The sequence below is a fragment of the Motacilla alba genome, chromosome 11 (genome assembly GCF_015832195.1).
Source record: "Motacilla alba alba isolate MOTALB_02 chromosome 11, Motacilla_alba_V1.0_pri, whole genome shotgun sequence".
NCBI lineage: Eukaryota > Metazoa > Chordata > Aves > Passeriformes > Motacillidae > Motacilla > Motacilla alba.
In genome coordinates this window covers 10,805,620-10,828,579 of record NC_052026.1, presented here as the reverse complement: position 1 = coordinate 10,828,579, position 22,960 = coordinate 10,805,620, and the positions used below count along the sequence as shown (strand labels likewise).

The 22,960-nt window shown below is 38.9% G+C and overlaps 1 long non-coding RNA gene across 1 annotated transcript; it reads left to right on the top strand.

Annotated features, from left to right (window-relative positions):
- The first annotated feature begins 47 nt into the window (after window positions 1–47).
- Window positions 48–11,162, top strand: LOC119705527. The gene is made up of 3 exons (XR_005258259.1): window positions 48–150; window positions 4,187–4,268; window positions 4,987–11,162. It is a non-coding gene; the product is annotated as an uncharacterized LOC119705527 (long non-coding RNA).
- The last annotated feature ends 11,798 nt before the right edge of the window (window positions 11,163–22,960 follow it).

Genomic DNA, 22,960 nt, shown 5'->3' with positions numbered 1-22,960 from the left:
GTTATTGTAAAAATGGTATTTTCTTCTCCAGCAGAGCTAGTTCCTACGTGTATGAAGAATTATATGTGCTGACTCAAGTGACAAAACACAAGTATTTACTGCTTCTGGTGTTGCCAGCTCTGCAGAGCAAAGGCAAAGGAGAGAAAGCAGGTTAGAGTCCATTTAATGTGTATCTATTTAGACTCTTTTCCAGGATTCTGTGGGTTTAGTCCTTGCAAATTCAGGGAGAACAACTGCATCCCAGAGCTGTTTACAGGAGTATAATTTGGCCTCTACTGCTGGTGAGTAGCCATGGAAAGGAAGCATTTTGGTCTCTCAGATAGTGAGGAATGTGGAAACACCACAGACCAAAAAAACCCACAAAAACAACTTGTAATTTGAAACAGAGTAGATCAATGCTTTACAGTCTTCCGTACCATATTTTACATATACTGACCTGCAGAGTTTGTGGCTGCAGTAGATTATTTTGTGGCATTCTGTGTTTGTAAACTTTTCTCTTGGATTAACATCATCTCTTACTGTTCAGATGTAGTGGGAAAATGTTTCTCCTCTTTTCATTATTTACCACTTCTTTTAGAATAAAGCAGAGTGTCAATTTCTTTGTATTACCCCAGTAGCTATAATAAATACTTTTGGAGCTAATTTTTGCCTCAGTGTCATGGTCTGCTAGCCCACAGAACTGCCCTTCAGTGACTCTGCTCTATCCTCAGTGAGCCATTCTCAGGGCTGGGGAGGGCTTCTTCCTTTGGCTGTTTTACACAGTCAGTGTGTGAAGCTATGAAGGGAGTTCATAAGGAATTACTGAGTTCATAAGGCTGAGTGTTGGTTTTAGCACGTTCACAGTGTCTGGCTTTATTGCTTTAGCTTGTCTAATCCAGGGAGAGAAGTTGTCTCTCTTTCAAAGTGACACTGAAGCTTGCATGGGAATGACTTGGACTTGTGTTCCATCAAAAAAGGAAGTGGTTGGAGCAAGCAAAGGAGCAAGAAGATTTTCTTGACTATTTCAGCTACTTAAAAGATAATTTTTAGCCTTTATCTTAAATGCCTAGTGGCTACTGGATGATCAGATTGCTAGCAATGTCTGCTGGTCTCCTTTGCAGTCTGTTGCTGTGAAATTGTCACCTTTTCAGAGCAGATTGTGGGGCTATATTTTAAGTCTAGGCGAACAGAAATCAGTGGGAATATGGCAGCTTGCCTGATTAGTCCAATACCTTGCTCTATTTCTTCGAGGCAGTAAAAGTTTAAATAGAATTTATGGTTACTGAATTCTTAAAGATTGTCTTAATGAAAAGACAGTGGCTATCAACAAGCCATGCTGCTGTATTTGAAATAAACACACTGAAATGTCTTAGCACTGGGAAAAGAAGGAGCACTTTTCTTGGCAGCTTTGGAATTTTCTGCCCAAGTAGTCCAAAAAGTTACCTTGTATTGGCCTCAGTTCATATCTGTTCTTCCCCTGGGAACTGGAACTAGGTTCTTCTTTAAGAGAGTACAGTCTTAACTAATGGTGAAGCTGATAAGCACTTACAACCTTTGGTATATTCTATTCAATTCTAAAGTAAACAACTATAAATTAAAGCAAAACCTCATTCTTATAGAGAGAAAAAGATGAATAAGAGGCAACTACATGAAGCTTATATACAAGTAAAAGGCAACTTACCTCCTAGGTCCCAGCACTTAGAAGCTGACTAACTCTATGCAGTATAAGATTTACAAAAAATCCTTGGAAAGGGGCGGGGGGGGAAGTGCCCTTGACTTGTCTTAGAATAGAAACCGAAAGTTTTAAGGCTTTTCTCTAATATGAGGCTAAACTACAAAATATCAGTTATTCTTTGAACTTGTCTTTTAAATAACCCTTTAGGTATTGTAACCTGAGCAACAAATATTTTATTGATTTTTGTGTGTGGATGGATTGTGCTTAAATATATTCAGTTAATATTGCTTAGTAATTTTTTTTTGAAAATACAGCTATTCTTGTAAGCTCTTGAGTCTGGTTTAGCTCAATCAGCAGTTTATCAAAATCTTGTTATGCATTTCCATAAGAAGGAAGAATACTGCCAGCAAGAGCCGTGTGACTGCCAGCCCTCACCATTTTGTTCTGCTGTGTAGCAATTGAAGTCACATCTGTAGGCTGTACTTGCTCCTGAAATGTATGAACTCATAAGCAAAGATGGAGACTCGAGTGTAAATTCACTTCCTGATGGTTAATAGCAGTTACATCCAAAGACCCTGAGGAGAATCCCTAATTCCACGAGAGTTTTACCTTCTTCTGGAAACCCTTTTGTTGTGAGCAGGCCTGGCTCAAGGGGATAATAGCAACTTGAAATACGAGTATATTTGAGAAATGCACATATATACTACAGACACATAAGCTTGACAGTCTTTAGGAGCTGTCTGATAACTTTCTATAAAGCAGCTTGACCCCCTACTGTTATTTTTTTATATTTGTATTTGCTTTATCACACTGAAAACCAATCATGTTACTCTGTCATACCAGTTATTTTATAAAAGTAGACAGAGGCATGTAGCAGCTCAGAAGAGCTTAGTCTCCTGAAAAGACATAGCACTTTTTTCCCTTGAGGTCTGAAGTTATTGGGGCAACAGAAATGCTTAGATTTTGTTCTTTTAAATCTGGGTAATAGAATAATAGAACATAATAATAATAAAATATCCTTGAAAAGATCCAGTACCTAAATATGTCCTTGAAAAATATCATCATAATTTTATATCACCTACATTAAAAGTTCAACATCATGTTACACAAGAGACTTGACTTGAGAGCATATATCCATTTAAATTGTTGCAAACTTACTCAGTCAATGCAATATAAAATTATCTTCCATGTTACTGTTGGGATCATTCTGCTGCTTTTATTTGGATGTCAAAGTGACAGGCCATTAACCTAGGGGTAAGCTAATTATTTAAGGAACTTTTCTTGTTTTGTACAATGAAGAAGTATTCTTGAAAATACAACACAAACATAGATATCTGTGTCAGATGGTAATGGTCTGTTTCTTTTAAATATGAAAATGTAATTTTAGCATTCAAACAGTCAATTCAGTGGTAATTTAAAACAAAATGAGAACAACCGTCATTAAATGGTTGTGTTTCTGGACTTAGATTGATGCTTAACACATTGATCTTCTCCAATAGAAGCTTTCCATATTCCATCTGTTAGAATCTTTGACCTTTTCTTAACACCATTAAAAGATAAAATGTTAATCTAATGAAAAAAGATGCATGACCTTTTAAAAGTGAACTGTACCACTTTACAGTCTGCCATCATTAAAGAACTTTATGCTCAGGAGCCACGCATTATGTGTATCATAGCAATATAATTGTTTAGAATAATGTAATTGTTCAACCAAGAAGATATATACCACACATAACATAAATTAGAACTAGAACTATGTGAACTTTGAAAACCCAATCAAAATAACATGTCAGATCGAGTCTTACTTTCAGTTTTAATCAGCCTCAACCTCAAATTTATTTTTTATTAATATGCTACAATGCATGCCAAGAAGACACCATTTTAACAAAGAGGAGGAAAGGTACTTTGGTAAAAATGAAACCACATCACTGGCAAAGGAAGATACTTATCTTCCCTTGTTTAAAAGCACCTTCATTTCTTTTCTCAATATAAAGAAATAATTGAGCACAAATATTTTATATTTCACCAGGAATTTCAATAGCAAGGAAAATCATGAAAATGGACTTAATTTGATTTTAATAAATCTGAATTATCTTAACCACGACTGCTTAAAAGCAGTGGCCACAATTCAGAACGGTGCTGAAACCTGGTTTAAATCCAGTTCAGTATCAGATAGTAATTCGTTTTGAATATGGGCTAATTTGACTCCAAATTAAGAACTAAAAGAGAATGAAAAAAAACCTGAATTCATGATATAGACTCAGATAACCTAATCTTATCTTCTGGTAAGGTGTAAGTTTTAGATGAAGCCCATCAAATTGTTTTGAGGACATAGCTATATAGTAATGTGTCTACTCAATAACTACTTAACAGAGGATAATAAAAAGTTCAAGTAGCTTCAGCATTTGGATATGATGTTCTGCTAGTACCTTTTATTATATAGGTAAAAAAGCCTTTCTACAGATGAAGCTCATATTCTTCTATTTTAACCTAAATTCTTTTCAAGTCCCTAACTTGTTCCATTTTCCACAGTAAAACCAGTGAGCTTAGACTGGATAATTTGAGGTTGGAATATTCTCTATGCATGTTTTTCCCGGGGAATTCACACCTTAAGGTAAGTGGCTGCATGCAAAATAGAGATGCAAGTGTTCTAATGTAACATAAATTTAGGTCCCAATATTGATATTATTTGACTGTATTGACTTATTTTGTTTAGCAATGTCACTGCAGTGGGGGTTCTTAGACAGCCCTGATGCAATGGATGCATTTAAGTTAGAACTTTGGCCACAGAAGTGATTTTTTTTCCTTTGTGATTTTGCCTTGCACCTATACCTGAAGGCAAGTGGTGTGTGCCCAAAGCTGTCTGCTACGTCATGAAACTGAAGCTGAAGTCATTTGCTGAATTGCCATCTTGAGTAGTAATGAGGACGCACAGTCCTGAAGGATTTCGCTCTGCACAAATGTATTGCATGCCTAGGAATGGAAACTAGCTTGGCCTTCATTGTTAGAAATTTGATCATCTGCATAATAATGCAAAAAGTAAAGGAGAAATCACAGGCTTTGCTAAGAGTTTTTGGCAAGTTGAAAGACATTCACCTCCAGTGAAAAGTTCATATTCTGCTTTCTGATTGTTTTGCCACACTAGCCCTGTCCATTTATGTATTGTTCCTGTTAAATAAGCAGCACCCCATTTTATACAGGCCAAGCATTTCATCTTTGAAGTTAGTAGTCACTTTTTTTGTCAAGCACTTCCATTGTTTAGACCTGCTTCCCAGTCCCAGCCCCAGTTTATCACACCACAAATTTCCTCTCTCGCATATTCTTCCCTCTAGGTCATTGATAGTGAAAACAAGCAATATGTTTCCTGGTGTTCAACCATGTGGCACTTCACTAGTCACAAAACACACTAGATAAGGAGATGACAGTCTGTGCTGCTCTGAATAGCATATGTGCATGCCATCTGAAAGCCAGGAGCCCGAGGACATGGATACAGCCAACAGAGGGAGTCAATGGCAGCAGAGCACTGGCCATTCATCCCCTGCTATGGAGAGAAGAAAAATGGACAGCTTTGCATTTATGGTTGAAGGCAAGATTTCAGTCTGTTTCTCGTTAGTCCCTAGACATCGTTTGGAGGCCATGTGCTCCTCTCCTTTCAAGCTGGAGGTCGCCTACATGACACAAGTTTGGTCCCAGCTCAGCAGGAGGTGGTGCCCCATTAGAATGTCAGCTGTTTTGATAAAAGTTTGGCCTTTTTAACAATTTTTAGGTGCACAGGGAAGATCTGATCTATAGCATTTGCCTTTTTGTCTATTAAGTATACCTATCAACTAACAAAAAGAAGCCATAACTGCTATCTAGTTAGAATTACAAAGTAAAGCCTAGTTTGTGGGGACACCTGCTTGCTCCATCTTTTACAGTATAGTAGCAATGTTTAACATCTCTTCTGCCTACTTATAACTCGGTATCCAACATAGCTAAAATTATGTAGATCTCATCAACCAAAGTGGCATTCCCTTCAGACTAAAAAAGTCCTAGATCTCAGCACTGGTGAATATAATAAAGAGTCTTTTCTCTTTGACAGAAGCAAGCTGTCACAGTGATAGTGAAATGAGACACAGAAGAAAAAAAATTTCAAAATATTCTGAGACACATTCAGGCAACATGTAAATAGAATAATAAATCTGGCAAGAAAGATCTGTTTATTTTTCGCACAAAAGGGCTAAGAAGTTGTTTGGGGTTTTTTTTCCATTTTAAAGCATGAATTTCTTTTTCTTCCACCTGAAGTCTGCACAGTATTCCACAGAGCAGCTGTCCACAGCAAGAAACTCATCATTCACTCTCTGATCAGCACATACAGTAAGTGACATGAAACTCTGCTTAATTCTCTTGTGTCTTCATGAAATAATTTCTTCACCAACTAAAGAAATCTGCTGTTTACCATAATCTCAATTTAACACCTTCTCTCAGTGTTCAAAAGTAACTGTCTGCATTTGAATGGGGTTTGCAAAGCAGAAGTAACTGCCAGGGAAAACTAAACAAGTCTTGTCTCTTCCTTGGAAGTTGAAAAAGGCTTTAGGTTTTTTTATCACAGTGACAGGCTACATGGTAAATAAAGTTTGAGATCTTTGCTTTGGCCATTTAATACAAGAATTGGTGAGAAGTGAACAAAGCTGAAGGGTGCAAAACTTGAACTAAGCCCGAGTTCCACATTAAGTCGGTTGTTGGGAGACAAGTGGCACAAGGCCACAGTGACCCTGGGGGGCCGGTTTCAGTGGGACTGGCTGCGGGCGCTGCTCCTCTCTCACAGAGGAAGCCCCTTCAAACTAATGAGCTTTCAGCTAACGAGCGCCACGGAAAATAGGCCTTGGGAAACATTCCACTCCTTAGAAGCTAATTTGTTTGGTTTGTGTAACATAGAGAGCGGCTGGGAGGATCTCAGCGCCATCAAAGCTGGGAAGGGTCCCACCTTGCCTCGCATTACCATGCACAGCAGAGGATCGCTTGAAAAGGATTTCCTCATTCGCATTGGAATCAGATACAATATCTTTTAATCAGCAATCAAAACAAAGGCCCTGTTAGTATTGCGAGATTAGCTAGATTTCTACAGATTTGTTCTGAAGTTAATGAAATTGCATCCGAAGGAGACATGAGATATGAAATGTTCTGCAGGAGTTCAAAGCCTGCGACTGCAGCTGCACTCCCAGCAGCCTGTACAAGCCCTGCAAGCACTTACCTGGGAACCTGTTCTTGAGGAAAACCTCTCCTGCGACTCTCTTCCCCTGACTCATAGGGTTTGAGGAAATTCGCATTTCAAAATTTAGAAATACAGTGCACAATGGTTTCATGTCATAGCTGGATTGAACTAAGAAAAAGCATTGTGTTGGAGGGTAGGAACCTCTTTTTGTCTTTTGTGTTTATATCACTGTGTTGATTTACTGGAGGTAAAAATAATGGTAATGTAAAATCCTTGTGTAATTTTTCTGAAACAGGATGAGTTTTCACATGATGTGAGTAGCATTGTACTGCTAACTACAAAATGCTTAGAGGAAACTAAACTAAGTTGAAGGAATTAATATTCCATCAAAGACTCAGTACTTGCCTCAATAAGATATTTTTAGCATTTTTGGATTTTGATATATGTATCTTTTTTTTCCCAAGAGAACAGGAAAACTACTTCTCTTCTCACCACTTCTTTCATGTAAGGTTGTTTATGGCAGACCGTTGCATTAGGTCATGTAGCATTTGATCCTCTGGAAAATGAACAATGTTTTGAATCATCCATATGTTTCATCTGCTGCCTCTCTTTGGTCGGGTGAATGTAATTTTCCTACCAGTACCTATGTACGGACCAGGCTTAAAAGCTTTCACATAAGCCAGGTATGTACCTAATCAAAATACTCTTGCCTGGGCAGAGCTTTCGATGTTGGAAATAATGTTTTTAAAGCATATTGACATATGCATTAAATGAAAAGCACACATAGTATTGAAGTGCTCTATTTCCCTAGAAAAGGAAGAGAATAAGTCTTAATTTTCCTTTAGGGCAAAGCTTTAATAGAATTGCTGCTAGTTCATAGTCTTCCAGTTATTGTTTAAACCCCATAAGATACTTAAGGCTTTGAGTGTTTATACCGAGAAAAGAAAAATATGAATTCATTCTCAAGCTCAGATTTGGAGCTAATAAAGTTATTCTGATTTCTATTATGTTTCTTGCCTACCAGCGTTACACCTCTTACTATTATTTAGCTGAACAGTTTTAGTGTCTTGGGTGCCTTGCTCCTTATGGAAGTTGGGAAGGAAAATCAAAGGTCACAAGGAACATGGAAAAAAGGTAATTAAATAATTGCAACAAAGAAAACAGAAAAAAAGAAGGGGAGCAGGGGATACAAACAGAAGCTATTGAAATGGTTCTCTGCCAATGTTTTTAGTGTTGTCATTTAGGTTTGTCTATGTGGTTGAGTGATTTTCCTCAGGAATCTGCTTGTTTTGTTGGTTTTACAGTTTTTCACGAGATGATTTCTGAATTTTTCTCAGATTTTCCCTGTTCCCTGCAAGATGGACACAATTTATCATGTTGCCATTATCCATCCCCAGTGATTCAAGGACTTCTGTGTTTTCTTAGCAAGACAGCCAACTTCTCACATTATATTATATGTACTTGTAATTAAATCTCATTTCCCCTCTCTCATGGCTACCAGACATTGTGTTTCAAAGTGGGATCTACAGCAATTGAAATTTCACTCCTACAGTTCCCAGTACATATAAGCTGCAATATCCCAGGGCCTGAGTGGAATCCCATTCTGTCAGGATTATTTTACTGTGTCATGCAATGTGCAAGGACATGCCAAGCTGGGCAGAAGAGAGGAAAGCATGTAGCCATTTTAGCAGCTCCTGTGTCCTCCCTGATTGAACTGGAAATTATTGTGAATTTTGTGACAAAATTATGTGTGGCACTTATAATTTGCAATGTGGTCAAATATATGTGTATAGTATGAGTGAATAAATAGAAAATTGATTGCACCTTTAACTCTGCAAATCTTAGGAAGCTATCAAGTTTGGCAGATGTGTATTTTATCTACAGTTGTCATCTGCTGCAAAACATCTGGATTTTAGAGGGTCAGACGTTTAGACAACCTGAGTGTACAACAGATACTACAGACTCTTTTTAGCTACCTAGTTTGAAAACAGAAGTGTAAGGGCCTTCTGAAACGGTTTGCAAATCTGTTCTTAAAACAAAATGGGGTTTTTTGGTGGCTAAAATGAGTATCAGTCCTTTTTTCCATTTGTTCTTGTGTTTAAGAATTCAGTGAAAGATACAATTTTCTGCAGTGCCTTTGCTTATTATATGACTAGGCTTTAGATAAATTGTGGTAATGTTTGGGCTCCATGTTTGATTTCTAAGTTTTGAGTATGAGGTTATGTACATCCACAGCTTGTAAGAAGAGCCAGACTGACAGCAGAGGGGTTGATGTCCTATGTGAAGCAGGTACAACATGTTGCCTTTTCACCTTCTCAATGCACTTCAGTCTCAACACACTCCCAACGTGGAGAGTCCCAGTTGGTTTCCCACATCCTTCTGTACTTAAATCCTGGACTGGGCTGGGCAGGACAGTCTGGGTTCCCATTAGTTCCAGATGGTGATTGAGTGGGCAAAACCTGCAAAATAAGCAAAGTAACTCAATGATGTAGACAAATAAAATTTTGTCTTGGGCGCTTGCAGGGTCCAATGAATCTCCTGCTAACAAACTTGCCTCATTTTCAGCTTCATTGAAAAATGCAGTGAAATCAGGCTTTAATCAGGGACATGAGACATTATGGTGCATATTTCCAGGTCTGAAATGAAAATCTCTTTTTTAAAAAAGAAAATTAAATGCTATTTGAATTTTCTTGTGCTGACCCTTTAGGACTGTACTGAGCTCCTGCCACCTACCAGCATGCTCGCCAGGCAGTCTGTACAAATATTATCATTACTTAAATAGAGTCTGAATCATTACCTTGTGTTTTCACTTTGTAGTGAAGTGATTTAAATATAGTTTTCTTATGTTGGGATCCTTTGACAAATGCATAAATAGTTAGCGCATTGTTAGCAACAGTGAAAAGGAAATGGATGCCTGGCAGGAGGAAGGGCAAATAATTTTCTCATGCTTGCTGTGCTCTTTCTGTAGTGTAAATCAACTCGTCTTCTCTGAAAGTAAAAACTTATTCCAAGATGTCAACAAAAGTAAAGTAATTAGGAAAGGAAATGTAATTCCTCTCTGCTGCTCCTCCCTCACACACATTAGTAAATGAAAGCTATTTAAAGACACAACCTGGCATAGACTAATTGGAGATGAGTCATTTGGGACCTGATCCTGGAAATGCTTACTCAAATGAGTGGCCCTTTGATTGTTCGCCTGGGTCAGTGTGGAGTGCGTGTGCACGCTGCAGGATCAGGGAGGAGAAGGGTCAGTCCTGCAGGGTCCTGAGCTCTCCCGAACCAAAGGCTCCTGAGCTGGCCAGCTCCAGTGGGAAGATGCCTGTGCTTGGAGTTAAATGTTCTATTGGATCACAGCCAGTTTGGTCAGTGTCTACCAGGACTAAACCCGGGATATTTAACTTAAAATAGAATAGGAATATTACTGGGCTACTTTGATTAATTAATCTCATTTGGAATAAAAGAAACAACTAGAAAACTGAAACACACCACAAAACTTTCCCATATCCACTTCTGCTTCTGGTTCATGTCTGTCATAAAATTAACTACTGTAATATGCTTTTTCCACAATTTAGTTCTCAAATACTTGGCTGCAAAGGAAGCTGTAAAGCTCAAAGGCGTATTTTTTCTTAGTGTTAGCAATTAATATGCCACTAGTCTTTGCATAAATAAGTTGTCTATTTTAAAGCAACTCAAATGGGCTATTTCATTTTATATGACTGTTAATTAAGATGTTGATTAGCCCTGCTATTGAAGCATTGAAACCCTTTCTAAAAGAAATGGCCACTGTTTCAATTTTGTTTTAATTAGTTGGACTTTGAGGTTATTTACTACAGTGTCAGCTATCAGAGTAAAGCTATTTAATTTGATGTTCAGTCCGAGGCAGGTAGCACACAGAATTCCACATTTGCCTGTAACCACTGCCATTAACAGCAGTATGATTTAAGGTCATTTAAGAGTCATCAACCTCACAGATGGTAAAATGCGAAGTATCTAAAAGGGAAAATAACAATTGTTGTCTTGTCAAATAAAATCCGAACATTGTATTTTTCGTGAACACCCACTAGCTTCCAGCAATTTTATACAGAATGTGTTTCCCTTTGGGCGGAGAGTGTTAGGTCTTCCCTTTTATGTATCCTTCCATTGAGACATGCTAACCCCCTCGGGAGGTGAAACCCACCCAGATATTTGTGATTTTAAAACTTCATTTGCGTCACTTGCAACAGAGATGGATCATTATTCTGGGATAAAATCACATCCTGCACAGTGAAAATAACAGGCAACATTTGACCTGAAAAGGGAAAAAGGAAAAAAAAATACCCAACAACTTTAAAGTGTTAAAAGAAACAGACAGTGTTAAAGCTGCTTCAGGAAACAAATTCTCCCTGTAATGCACTGTAATTACGATCTTTTCTAAGCTAAGTATAGTACCCTAGAGATTACTATAAGTAACTTATAATAGAATTTTTATTAGTGGTAGTAATTTTTTATGATAATTAGTGTAATCTGCAGCCAGTAAAATCAGAAGATATATGGTTATCTCTTTTACACCAGAAAACTAATCTTCAGACAGCTGAAACATTAGAAAAAATATATTATTTTATGATTGTTATACACCTTTATGTTCTTATTATTTGGTAGTTTTTAAATAGCTCTTTCCATTTAATGGTGAAAAATGTGAGGCATATTCAAGAGCCAGTATAAAGCAACCAGCTTTGGGTAAGCATCTGGCATTTCATTTCCTTGGCAATCTTTATTCCGTCTGATCTGAAACCTCATCCTTTCTGGAAGTTAGTGAGTTTTAAGTATTTCTTCCGGATAATGGGTGACTCTTGCACAAGCCCTGTCCTCACAGTGAGATTTTGCCTTTTCCTATTGACTGAAGGGAGAGGCCTGGCTGTGCACGTGCTCTGTGTATCTTTGGGACTCTTGTGCTGCTCCACAAAAAGAACCTTTTGATTCAATGGATCAGCTACTGCTACTAAACCAGCGGGTTTGCTGGAAGTACAAAGAAAGGCAACAGTTCCAAATAAATTTAGGGAAGGACTAACTGCAATTCTCTGTTAGTGCTCCAAATCATACTTTCAGTTTTTTGTTTGCTTCTCTGTCAGAACCCTCCAGTCTGCATGGATGAGATGGAGCTCTCATATAGGCTGCCAAAGCTGGCATCATACATGCCTAGAATTTCTCAGGCTTGGACTTCACTCAAGGCTGTTTGAATGGACATGAAGGCTATGAAGAGACACTGCTGTCTTCCACTCAGTGAATGGCATAAATTCTCCTGGACGTTTTGGACATTATTCCTGCAGAAGGAGGTCAGAGGACTGCTGCATTCTCCTAGGCTTTTTAGACTTGGTTTCTCCTAAACTGAGAAAGAGAAGGGGAAAAGGAAAGGGGGGAAGTTGTGGTCTCACTCTTTAGATGTGCTGAGATTAGTATTCCCAGCAACTGTACAGATATTCATAACCTGTGCTCATAATCTTCTGTGTCTTGATGAGCTCTGACTCAATGTTGACAGTTGACACATTATCTCCAGCATGTGACTTAGTGTCTGTTGAGATGCGTGAGGTAGAACAAGCTCCACAGAAGTTTGTCCACATTCTGCAAATATGGGAGGACATCACAGTTACCTGTGATCCAGATTTTGTGAGTTCTCCAGTGGTCATAACTAATGCAGCATGTATTAAGCTGGCTTATGTTTAAGTGTGTAGTTCATAGACCTCTTTAGACAGTCCATGAACACAAACATATTTGTCTGAAGACAAAGATATCGCTTAGATCCCTAATAAAGGTGCTCTAATGATGTTACCTAGATGTGTTGTCAGTACATTTTGTGTGGAAATATGCTAACTGGCTGTTAATGAGCAGTTGTTTCCTTCATGTCCAGGAAACCCTCACTTTGTGATGAAAATGGCCAGTTTTCTTGCCTTGCCTCTGCTTTCCCCCACTGGTCTTTAGCAAATGTAGCACTGTACAGAGCTTCAGCCTTCAGGTAGGTTCCAGTGCTGCTCAGCCAGGAAGCACACAGGCTGTGAAAACGGCACCCTGGCAGTGGATACAGCATCAAGTTTCCATGCTGATTCCTCTGGATTCCTGTGTGCCAGCACTTAGAGACTGTTGACCGTGAGGTTTCTCTGACACTCTTGTGAACCCTCACAGGGACAGATGGATTTGCTCTTGAATGGCTCCATTCTTTTCTCTTTGTGAATAGAGCGGGCGATGGTTAATTTGCCCTGACTGCTGTCATGCACCACAGGCTTCTGCTTTGTCACCCCTCCTGCTGACCATGGCCTCAAGGGCAGGAGGTCTCATATTCTGAAAACGTGTGTACTTACTGTATGTGTCCAGCCTGCCTTTTGGGAGGAGGAGTGCTGCAGCTGAGTGCAGATGGTGCTCTTCCCCTTGCTGTGCTTCAACCCGAGACCTAAATAAGAGCTTTCCAGCAAAGTGACTTGGTAGAAGCAACTGATGGGAGCTACGGAAAGGAAATTCCTGTTCCCCCTACACTGAGGAATCTTACCAAAAGCCGTGGTAGCAGAAGTGACCACCCATGGGTTCTGCAATGTTTTTAATTCATATAGGAGACATTATAAAATTATTCATGGGTTTATTAAATTTTTAAGCTGAGTTACTTAAATGCATTGTACCTAAGGCTGAAGAATATCTGGAAACTCGAATGACAAAGCAGTTTCTTTCTCATACGGTCTCTTCAGAGTATGCCTTGCTTGCAGCCTGCTCTCAAAGTTCTAAAATCGTGCAACAGCTGCCTAAGCATTTCCAGGTACAAATAAAAATGACCATCAGCCCAAATAACACAGCCTTCCTTCTTCATTCTTCATCCTATTTCTGCAGATTGGGTCAACTAGTGTACTTTATTTGTTATTATTTACTTAAAAATCTCTCTTCTTTTACTGCCCTCAAAAATCAGTGTGTTCTTCCTCCGTCTTGCTGACCTTTGAGTTACATAGCAGAACTGTTTTCCAGATTAATTTCTAAAGGCTGATAGGTTTGAAGGATTTTAGGCAAAAAGGGTTATATTTTCGAGTCTGTGAATACCTTATTAGCAAACACTAGATTGTGTGGTAATTTGTCGAGAGGTTAGAACAGATGCATAGCACCCTCCCAGATAAATAAAGCTTAATTTGTAATGTCCACCCCAGGCAGATCAATCTATGTAATTTAAGTGACTGAACTTTTATAGTTGGTGTGCAAAGAAAATACTTTTTATTTAGAATAGCAGCAGTAAATTGATAGTGTAATTTGTTCTGGGAAAATCGGTCACTGTATTCAATTGTGCATAAAAACTCACAGTCTTTTGAACAGCACCCACAAGTTGTACCCGAAAAATATAAGTAATTTTTAAAAATCCAAACATTCAGATCTTTGAAGACGCACCTTTCTGTGACTGGTGTTAAACTTCAGGTGTTGTTTTCCTTGCTTTTCAAGGAATTTGGCATGTGCCACAACATCACATCTGGTAAAGGTTTAACTGAAAAACTGCTTGTTTCTAAATTCAAATCTTAATTTTTCCAGTTAAAAGATGTATCCTGTGGCTCATGGTGTCCATCCATTCTATCACCAGGCAGGAAAAAAATCATGCTGTTTGCTTCTCAAGATGAATATCAGAGGAATTCACTGTGCTATGTACACCACTACCTAGAAACCATAACACAAGAGATAAATACCAGAAAGTTGGCAGCAGGGGGAGGCTCTTTAAAGAAAGTTCATACTAAAAAGATGTAAGATTAGTGACATCATTGTAAAAAATGTGAAATCTCTGTCCCCTCTGGAAATATACTAGTATTTTTCCTGAGGTGAAGAAAAAATCAGCAGCCTAAAGCAGAGTCTGTGACCTCAGCCAAGAAATCCAGGTCACATCTGACACCCATTGAAATCCACACTCATGAATCCAGTGGACTTTAGGTTGGACTCCTAATCACCAGAAAAATGGTTTAATTCAATGTGTCAACTCCAGGGAAGGGTGAGAAGACATCTGAGATGGAAACAGAGACAAATGACTCTTCCCTTGAGGTAACATCAGATACAGGAGAAGCTCCCCTGTGCTGCACTGGAGTCCAACAGGTAATACCAGTTACCTTGGCCTCACTGGTAAACACCTGAAAGGTAATGCACTTTTGATGACTGTAATTTCAGTGCTGAAGGCAGCCAATAAAAACCACTATGAAATAATTTATCTCAGCATTATATTTGATCTAACTCAACTGTATTTTGATCTTAAAGAGTTAAATGCAGTCAGAACCTCCTAGATGTTTTCTGAAACAAAATTCAGTGAGGGAAGTGTTTTATTTTTCAAGTGACTGGCAGTGTTTTTATTCACCAGTTAGAGAAATGTTGAAAAAAAATATTTCTGCAACATTAAGTCTTTTCAGTTTGAGTTTTGGCCCCTTCTGTTTCCCCTGCACATTTGGAACAGGCAGGAGACAAAACACAATTTTTCTTCATAGTATTCCTTTCTTTTGTTCAGCATTTTTTCCATTTTTCCATCTTCCCTGAAATATCCTCAAAACATTAATGGTACATTTTTGCAGTGGGGCTTTATCCAGAAAAAAAAAAAAAGTCAAAGAATTCTAAAAATAAGAGTTCTATTCCTATTTCTGGTATTAGAAACTGAGCTAATTTGTCAGAGGACGCAGTATAAGGTTATGGTTTCAGCACAATGGAGAAATTATCAAGAGAATAATGGATGGCAAACAAGAAGTCTTGCATGTGTGCCTTCCTCCTGAGTGGTTTCCAGATTTCATAGACTGAGCGTAACACTGTGTTTCTGTCTTGTAGAAGGAAAGACTAGCTCGAGGCTACAGCCGAACTCCTTATGAACAGAAAAAGGAAGGCTGCTCCCGTAATGGGGTGTGAAATACTGACCTTCCAGAATAGCCATTTTAAGTAGTTTTGGGTTTAGTTCATCTGCGGCAAGGAAAGTGTAATTGTGCTGCCCAGTTCTGTTTGAACAAGTAAGTTGTGCACTTCACTGGAGGAATGTATGGAGTGTGTCGAAAGCACAGATACGGAAGTGTGGCCAGGAATGTGATAGAGTGGATATAAAATGAGTGAAGACAAGTGTCCTCATGCTGGCTGCGGTGGTGACGTGCATTATCTCGACGTTATCAGGAGATAGATGTTTGCATTCCCATGGGTCAGTGCAAGTTGTCACAGTTTCAACTTCCAGCTTTTTCTTATGGAAATAACATCACGAGGCAAAGAACATGAAAAGTCCTCTGCTTGCTTGCACCTCCACATGTGACCTTACAATCCTGAATACTCTCTAGAGGACTTAGGGTGCAGTGTGAAAGTATGACAATTGCTTTATCAATGGTCCTTTGCTTCTATTTATAGCAGCAAAGTTGATAAAAAGGTTTTATTTCACTCCTCCTTTTCCTACTCATTGAATATCTTTGCTAGTGAGACATTTTCAAGGGGGAACGAGATATACAGAGATTTTTGTTTTATCCTTACTTCTATTAAAAAAAAAAAAATTGGGTTAGATGGAGTTCTGAGCAGTAAGGCTTTGATGCATACAGTTAATGCTGCCTCTCTAGAAAGACAGCCCTGTCCTGGAATGGCAAATAGCTCAAATCATTCCAGACTGAAACAAAAACAAACAGCAGAACTTCTCCACAGCTTTTGCAAAATGCAGTTAAGTAGTTGTCATTGTCTCTGATCTGCAAGTCAATTATTGGTATTAATTAAAGGATCCCTTTAGATCTGTTCCTCAGATCCATAACAGTCAACAGGAAGACGAATGTGTGGCATGGAGTCTTGATTCCTGTATTTACTGCATGTTACCTGTTCCTGCGTGTGTGACTATACCATCTGATAAGGTGAAACACCCTGTATATACTAGTAATTAGTAATTAGTCATAATTTCATGTAATTATTACAGCAATTTCTGTGGTAGCTATCACGTGTCCCAGACATCTGTACTTAATGAAGCCAAATTCGTAATTTTCAATGAATATATAGTTAGCCCAGTGAAGTATGTTACATACTTTTGCTTTATCCCAGCCTTTTTGAGCTTTGTTGTACCTGTTTGCTCTGCAAAGGCAGTAAGAAAAGTAATGAATTTCCAAAGTTATATATCTGTCCTAGTAAATTATTTATGTAATGTTCTGACATTTCTATCCTTGGTTTTGGTTGGTTTTTTTTTTGTTGCTGTTTTTTTGTTTTTTTTTTTTTTTTTAAATTTAACTGTACCTTTCCCTGTGCTAGCCTGTAAGTACAGTGCTCAGAAAGGGGGGTCGGGTGTGCTGAGGGCAGCTGTGCTGTAAGGTTTCCCACACACCTGTGTTAAAGCTTGAACAATCAGCACCCATCCTGATTTTTTCAGTCCGGAGTATCTTCTAAGATGGGAGGGAATTGTTTCTTGTGCCAATCTAATCTGCAGGATTGCTTTGTCGTGCAAATGAAGGGAGAATGCAATACACTTATTTTCACTTACAGCAGAAATCAAATATGAACTCCAATCTGAAAATGAAACTGAGGTGCCTGGGGGGGTAAGGTTTTTTTGGTGGGGTTTCCTGTTTTTTTAAGAAAGTCTGGTTTAAAGAAAAAAAAAAAAGTAAAAAATGAGCAGACTTGGTTAGAAATTTTTTAAAAGAAAAAAAAAATCCAGAATGGGGCAAGCAGCACAGAAATGTAGCTAAAATTAACTTTGTGGGTTTCTTAAAGTTTCAGGCTTAGAATTAGCAACCTGTAGCCCAACAGTTTCACTATAAGAAATGACTGTCAGTTATTTGTGTGTACTGATAGCATCATCTCTTCATGCACTGGCAACTGGGACTTACTTGAATTTCCTTTGATATATTTAGCCTAAAGAGTCTCAGATTAAATAAACATCAACAATCCAAATGGCTTTAAACTAATTTTCATATAAAACAATATTTGAAAAATATGCAAAAACAATATTTGAAAAATATGCATTGAAAGGTAATGTAAGCACTTTGTTCATGCATTTTTCGTTTAAAAATGTAATGAATCTTTGCAGCCATAAAAGGCTCTACGGCAATACTCTGTACACCAAATGTTTGTATACTCCAGTACCATTGCAAAATGCAGGATTTACCCAGTGAAAGCAGTACAGATGTTTGGCAGCCATGCCAATGAGCAGACGAGTGATCCTTGAAAAATATTGTTTTTTTCCAGTTCCCTTATACTCCCAGAATGCTTTTCACACCTCAGTATTTATTGAGGTGCAACATAATTTTTTCCCATGAAAAAATTAATATTTACCCACACTTCTTTTACCGTGATGTTTGAAATAATACAACATCGTTACTTGCTGTGCTTAGAGCAGGAAATAACTATGACAACTCCAATATCATGGCTTGATTAATATTGGATTCTTAATAACAATCTCTACACATAGATTTTTGGTAGCAAGATGAGTCATTTGTGCAGACAGTTGATTCCAAGCGAGCCAATGACTCCATGGCAACTCAGAGAGCAGCATCTGCAGAGGAAGGAGCTGGGGTTGAGTCCTTAAGTGCAGATCAGATCAAGCCTTTTTGTGGCCTTGATGCTTTGAAGATCTTTAGTGGGGCTCTCTGTGCTGTTTGTCTGGAGCACTGCGCTGCACTCCGGGTCTGGCCTGGCACAGCTAGAGCCTTGCACACAACTTTAAAATAACGTGAGCAAACTACTTCTGAAAGGCAAAATATGTGGTAAATGGACAGACATGAACAGTCTGCAGAAGCTGGAATCAAGAGGCTGCTTTGCTCTGGCACACCTACTTTGGGTGTCAGGATCCCAAAGGTGACTGCTGGTGGTGAAATTGAGGGAAAGATGCTGTTGAAACCTCAACGGGATTTCTGCTTAAATGGGGATTGCAGATTTTGGCCCCTATTCAGGAGAACTTGTTTTTCCCCTCCACACTGCAGGAGAGCAGAGAGAAGTGTGGCAGAGCTTGCTTTACTGCAGAAAGCAGCTAAGAGTAGTTCACACCACTTCCTTGGGCATCAGGTCAGTTTTGGACACACAGGGCCTCCCCAGTTCATCAAGATCTTAAAAAGGGCCATCAAAACTGTGCGTTTTGCATGGATATGAAACATCATGTGATGTTTTGCTTTGTTTTCAGGTGGCACACTCCAGCACTCTCAGCCCTAGTGCCCACTCCTGCCAGCATCCTGTGGCATGCTGTGCTCTCAGGGCAGTAAGGGGAGGGGCAGAAAAAAGTTTATTGCAGTGGCCATTTATTTCTTTGAATATAGAGACAAAAAGTCAGATCCGATCTTCAGCAGCTTATCTTTATGGTTTGCATTTTATTGAACCCTATTTTACTAATTCCTCCTGATTCCACATTGGCCATTAGGCATAATGTGTTCTCTATTGGAGCACTATTTAATAGGATGCTAATTGATGGCTATCACAGTATAAGAATCAGGGGCCAGTCAGTATTTCAGATGCTGGAAATCCTGAAGCAATGGCCCATCACTAATGGCAGCATGCTAGAATTATGATTGTTTGTCATCTCTGCCCACCTTCACTTCCTGAACCCCTCTTGCCTGGGTTCAGTACAGGCGAGTTTATGAAGAGCTGTTGTTTGAGTGATGGTGGGTGGGGAAGGTGAATGGTACAAGGTTGTACAAGGCTTGTAGCCGCTTTGAAAGCCATTTCATGACAGGTGGTGCTATGGAGGCTCACTGAGTTTGCTTGTATTTGGCACTCTAAAGCTAGCCAGCACCAGGGTAACAACATGTTCAGCTATTTGTAAACCAAGCAGGGGCCTAAAAAACATTCCACTCACAAGGAAAAAATTGATTTAAAGAGGCTTGGAGTGGAGCTTGAGCATCAATGAACACTGAAGAGCCTTCTTAAACTGACACAATAAATTAGTTCAAAACAGATGACAGCCCTACAGATTACCCACCTCTTAACAAAGGAGGGGCATTCTGGTCCCCTTCACGAAAACATAGATAAAAATTTTGTTCTTCTACTCTAATGAGGCAAGCTCAGATATAAGTCAATAGAGCAATTCATTAACAAATCTAGTGAAATCCCCTGGGTTACCAGTGAGATGACAGTGAAAGTGGATGTGCTGTGAAAACTCTCCTTTGGTAGAGATGTCCATATGCTAAGGGTCAGAGAGCTGAGTGGTTTGCTCTGTTTACTATTCACCATACACATATGGCAGTTAAGGTCACTGTTATCAGACACTTTCTCTGTACACAAAACAAAATTTCCATATGGTCCATGAAAATGGATATGCTTTGCTCCCGTGCAGCTTCCCACGGCTCTGTCTTTGTGCGGCACCGGTTAGAAGTGTAAAAGAAGGGTGCGAGGGGTTACCTCGTCAGTCAATTGCGCTCCCTGCTTTGTGCATCAGTCCAATTTAGGGCAAATCTGCATCACTTTTTTCCCCCTGTCTTTCAGGCACAAATGCTCATGTCAGTCTATTAGAACGTGATGGAAGTACTGATCACTGCCTCTGCATCTAAATCCTTTTGAAACCGGGATGACCTGCTGAAGAGGATTTTGAGTGGAAGGCCCTTCACAAGACTCTTTCAAATCCACATAAATAAAGCCCTTTAGTGGCTTAAAATGGCCCCTCAGATTTAGCACTACAGAGCCCCTAAAAAGCACAACACGATTGTCATGGATATTACATGATGGTAACAACAACAGGCCAAGAAGACAAGTCTCCATGCTGAACAAAACTAGGCCAGACTTTTTCATGATTTGGGATACAGATTGCTGACAGCCCTGTAAATAGGCTGTTTAACCCTTTGAAAGTGAATAAAGAGTGGGGAGACAAATGCTTTCTGATAGACTTTGTGTATGTAATGGGTAAAAAAGTATACTGTAGCGTTCTGGGATTTCTGGTGCAAGATTAATACTGAAATATCTGTGTAATTACTGCAGACCTTTTGCTCCTGCAAAACCAGCCAAGCTCAGTAACCGATCGCAGGTGAATATCTTGCACAAAGGAGCTGGAGGGAGGGCTTTTACATTTTCATGTTTGGGTGCAACATAATTCTCTCTCCCTCTCTTTACTATAATTTGGTGCTTCTGAAAAAAATAGGAATGATGGGCATGTGTAACCAGCTGATGACATCTCCTCTACCATAATAGTATAACAATCTGAAGGGCATCTCGTTTATCTGCTGTTCCTAGTTTATTAATACATTTTTAGCTCTCTTTCTCCCTAGGAAACGCACTTGATAAAAATAAAATTTTAGGAATCAGTATATTACCCAAGTCCTAAGATGGCACAACTGCTGACAAGACCATCTCCTAGAAATTAAGAATTATGTATATTGCCTTCAATTTTACAAAGCTGTTTGTGTTACTACTTGAATGGCTCCCTTGTTACACACAATTTCTGAGGCTTGGCAGCCGCGTGATTTTCATAAATCCAGGTACTACTGTTTCTAACCTCTGACCGTGTTTTAGCTGTGCAGGGCCTTTTTAATTCATTTAACTCATTTTAATTGTCTTTCAGGGGAAGAGCGCTTTCTTTGGCCAGCTTAACTGGCAGGGAAAGCTGCCTGCTTGAGTACTTGCTGCCATTCAAAGAGACCACTCATGAAAATGCATGCTTGTCCTCGTAACTCCTTCAGTAACTGTAATATTTCTCCCTTACTGTTTATGTCAGAGAGTCATTACTGGAAGCTGCTGACATTTTTGACATTCAGCAGCATCACAGCACATTAGGTGGTCCTTAGATAATTTTTAGACAAAATTTACTTGTATCACATGCTCAGGCCATTACAAGCAACAGAAGTGAAACACTTCTGTGCGAAGATAAATCAGTCAGTGCACTCATTTTTTGTGGACTTTCCTATATTATTCTATAGCTGAACAATTTTAACCAGGTAGTGCATAATGCATAATATGCAGTCTACCAAGGCTGTTCATGCTTGGGTTTTGGCTTTTGTGGAAGATCAATCTCTATTAGGGGATCTATTATCATCACTTATGTTTTACTACAATGAAATAAATAGGCAGCTGCAGTTGTTTGGCCTAATAGCTCTTAGTTTGATTGCTAGAAGTAGGAAATCAATGCAGGGTGAAAGGAAGAAACATTTTTAATAACTTACACTCCAGATATGAGATCCCCAAGTTATTACAAATTATAAGGTTAAGACCTCTTGAAAGAATCCTAGCTAGTTAAATATTTAAAACTCCTGGGTGAGAACACATGCACTAATGAGCTTCAGGCTACTAAATACCAGAATCTAGGGGGAGACATCTTGTTTTATATTAGAAAGTATTAGTGAGTATAAACTGGCCATAAGAAGTGTTTAATTAAGAATTATATTGATATGGAGAAAGCAGAGAGAGAAACAGATTATCAAATCTAGTGTTCATCACTGTTAAAAGCTGGATTTGTCTGTGCAGGAAGAAAAACAAATGAAAGCAGCCCTATATCAAATCAGGGGAGACATGGTATGGTATCCTGACCCTCTCATATCCCTCTCCACAGCCTTGGGGGAGATGCTGGATACCTCAGACTGAATGTGGATGGATCTTCCTACTGAGAATTCCTTTTGACGTCCATCAGGTAGCAAGTTGCCTTAGACTTTTGATCAATATTGCAAATTTATTAACTGTTGTTTGGTGAAAACTATGATGCAAATGCCAGACCCATACATGTCTTGCAATTTTCTAAATCCAAACAAGAAGAGAAACATCATGCGTCTTTGAATCTCTTCCCTTGTCATCTTTTAATTCAGAATTTTAAGATTGTAAGCAACCTGTTAATTGTACCTGGCCATGTTAACTTTATTCTCTTAAGAATAGAAATGTTACAATTCAGATGGTAAGTGAAGAAGGGAGTCAGGGTTGACAGTAAAAATTGGCTTGACATGATTAAGCACCAAATAACATTAAGTCTTGTCACACAAACATTGTGGGAGAAGGCTTCCTGCATTGCGTGCACACATATGTATTTTATGTAAAATAGCCTCAGTCTGTCTCCTCTCTGAAACAGGGAGTGTGAGTGGGTAAACAGCTCATAGCAACAGATGAAAGGCTGACAAAGTTCAGACTCCCAGTTCAAAGGTTTCAGCAGTATGTGAAATGACAATCTCAGGTTATTTGTGTTTCCAAGCTCCTGTGTATTTGAATTGTTTGCTCGTCTATGGAGGCTCACCATTATC